Source organism: Passer montanus, unplaced genomic scaffold (genome assembly GCF_014805655.1).
Source record: "Passer montanus isolate IOZ18808 unplaced genomic scaffold, ASM1480565v1 scaffold75, whole genome shotgun sequence".
Classification (NCBI taxonomy): Eukaryota; Metazoa; Chordata; class Aves; order Passeriformes; family Passeridae; genus Passer; species Passer montanus.
The window spans coordinates 1166608-1169830 of NW_024372702.1; the positions used below are offsets into that span (position 1 = coordinate 1166608).

General features: G+C 37.8%; 1 long non-coding RNA gene across 1 annotated transcript; it reads right to left on the minus strand.

Annotated features, from left to right (window-relative positions):
- Positions 1 to 242: 242 nt before the first annotated feature.
- Positions 243 to 2846, minus strand: LOC120512545. Its single transcript, XR_005630040.1, has 3 exons — positions 2769 to 2846; positions 2330 to 2409; positions 243 to 578 (listed from the first exon to the last, which is right to left on the minus strand). It is a non-coding gene; the product is annotated as an uncharacterized LOC120512545 (long non-coding RNA).
- Positions 2847 to 3223: the final 377 nt, after the last annotated feature.

Consider the following 3223-nt stretch of genomic DNA (forward strand, 5'->3'; position numbering starts at 1 on the left):
GACTACTTCTTCACCATGATTGATTTCTGCAGGCAAAACACAGTGGAGAAGCTACAGGAACAATTTTTTAAAGTGAAGAACACTGGTTGTTCAAGCATGGGAAAGTAATTGAAGGTAATGAAGGCTCTAGAACACATAAAAATAACGCAAACCAATATAGCTGAGAGCAAAAAGAAATCTACTGGATCATAAACAACAATCAGTACTCAAAGGTATATGGGATATTAACGCATTTTATTCAGAGTGTTTGAAAGGAAAGAAATTCCTCCAGCCTTACTTGTGTGCAAGAGAATTATTTTTTAGTTTCCAGAATATGCAAAGATGAATTAGTCTGGAATTGTGACTTCAGTGTCTTTATGAGGAACCATTGTAATCAGAGAGGCTTTGAGGATAAAAATGTCTTGAAGACTCCATATAATACAATAGGAATTCTTCATGGGTTCTGGAAGGAGGCTGGGTTTATTCTGAAGGTAATTATTTGCACAGACTGGACCATGGCTGTGACAAACTGCTGCAGGTCCCACCAGCTTCCCAGAAAACTCATCACATCTGGAGAGATGCTTCTTGAGGAGAGAGCTCTGTTGGCACAAATGTGAGGAGGCATTATTGTATGTCAGAAAGCTCTTGAACATTAAGTAGAAACATCTGTAAAGCTCATAACTGAGTATCTGAAGAAGGAAACACAACCATGTGTTTTAAATTTGTCTCAGAGGTAGCAGGACTCCAAGGATAAATGCTTATCCAGAAAAAGCACATTTTCTGTCACTGCATCTGTCTTCTGGGAGGTGTGTAATCTATTCACTTAATGCTCTGCACTTGAACAGTTTGACATGGAGTGCAAGTGTCAGAAAACACTTGTGTGTCCCCCATGTCAGCTTCAAGTATCCTGCAATGCTTACTGAGATAATAGATGTAGTTAAAGAACAGTCCTGAGAAAGGAATAAGCGGCACTTATGTCAAGTTTCCTTTTTGTTTTATAAGAAACCATCCTCAATTTAGAAAATAAACTATGATTATTTAACTCTTCTGTCTTCAGATCCTTACTCTTCTCATGTCTTTTTTCATTTGCTTGAAAGTACAGTTTCTTTTTCAGTAACATCTGAATAATGTTCATAAGGAAAACATTCCTACCTAGATGTAGGTGTTGGGAAAATTACATACATGCAAAATGTAATCTATGGAGATTTTAGAGGTATTTCATATATTAATCAAATTACATTATATATAGTCAAAACTGTTGAAAACACTATATTCTGAGAAGGACATGCACCACAAACAAAAAAAACCTTCAAATAAGATGAATCTGATGTATCATTTGACCAACAGTACATCAAGAAATATTCACAAACATTGCTTCCTTTGTTAGCAAATCTTACCAGCAATTTGACTGGAATAAAACTATTTTATATACAAGCAAGCAAGATTAAAAGATAATCTAAATTACCTTTGTCAAATTCACCACTGAATTTCAGAGAACTTGTAACCAAACTAGACCAACTAATCCTTAGATACAGGTCTGAAGATATACTTTAGATGTGTTGGGTGCAATTTTTAAAAAAGTCATATAATATTGCAGTATATTACACAGACTGGTTCTTTTTATCTTGCTCAAATCACCATTTCACTATATTTGATCTTGAGGTAAACCAATGGGAAGTAATCAGTCATTGACCTGTTTGATTTAATTATATTCTGCTGTGGTCTCTGAGGTTATTACTAGTTTTCTTACTTTTTTACTGAATAACTTTATTGACTAGCATGGTATAGCCCTAAAAGCCATTGAAAAAACAACACTGGAAATACTCTTTATGGAGACAGAACACCAGAGGATTTGCAGAAATCTGCCTACATTTCTTCACACCAATTTTGGAACATCCTGTCACTCAACACAGGGAGGTTTATCAGATTTAAACAGAATGAGTTAACAATATCTGCTCAGAAGTTATTACCTTTAAAACATACCCTACTGTTTAATATGCTGCAGTCTTCATACATGTCTTTATTTCTAATGCAGATTGATAAAAATTCTTCCTTGGCACATTAAAATTTAGTAAACTTTAATATTGGCAGAGTTCAAAGGAGAACACTGATATGATTCTGCCAGCACTTGGTTTTGAAGCACTGAGCTTTCCAAGAAGTTACAGAAATAACTCATTGCCAATGCCCTCCCAAAGTAATTTTGCAGTCAGCAATAAAAAACCTGAAATTCCCACCTACCATTAAAGCATGACATTAGCCATAAACCATATGCAAGCAACTTTTGAAAATTAGATATTTTTAAAGAAATTCATGCAATTATAGACTTTTGCCAAAAACAGAGCACACAAACCTGGAAGAATGCATAGTGAATTGCAAACATAAAAGATCACAATCCAATTATCCATGTTAATGTAATGGTCTCAAGGGTTGCTGGAAACAAAAGCAAGTATGGAAAATGGATATCTAAGGATTGTCCAAGATAGAGGAAGTAGCAGATTAAGGAAAAGGATCAGAAGAAGGCTCTGTGATATCAGTATTTTTCTAGTTTGCCCATTGAAATGCATTTCTTCAGTCTAACAATGTTGCACAGATGTAGCAGGCCCAGGGCCTGCAAGGCCTCCTTGGAGTCAGAAGCCTGAGCTAGGAAATCCCAAGTCACGATGCCGGGGCCTTAGAAGCCCCTCTCTTCCGCCTTTCGGACCCTGCTTATCTCTCTGTAAGCCTATAGGTCACTCTCCCCTTACTACTGGACAATTTCCAAAACCCCTGTAAGGTATATAAACCCCTACTTCTGCCTGGTTTGGCAGAAGAGCTGTCACTGAGAACCTTCATGGACCAGTAAAGCATTCTTCGGAACCTCACAAAGCTTTATCCTCTCTCTCCCTGCATCTGCTGTGGCACCAGCAAGCTAAAGAGCTGAAATCACTTAGAGTTGATAATCACTAAGAGCTGAAATCACTTAAGCTTGTTTAGGTTGCCTGCAGCTGGGAGCTGTTTGGGAATTTGGCTGCTGTGCTGAGCCCCACTGAGCTAGGCCAAGGCAGCCCACCGGGCACAGCCCGGCTGGAAACTGCCTCTCCATAGCACAGGAGTAAAAGGTGGTAAAGGAGATTACCATACAAGAACATATGGTATTTGCCAAGTATGCTGTTCTAACCTCTGTAGTATGAGAGCCACAAGAAGAGAGAAAGCACAGAAAAGCACCAAATAACAGTTATGTCCTTCCTAGACAGGATATTAAAGT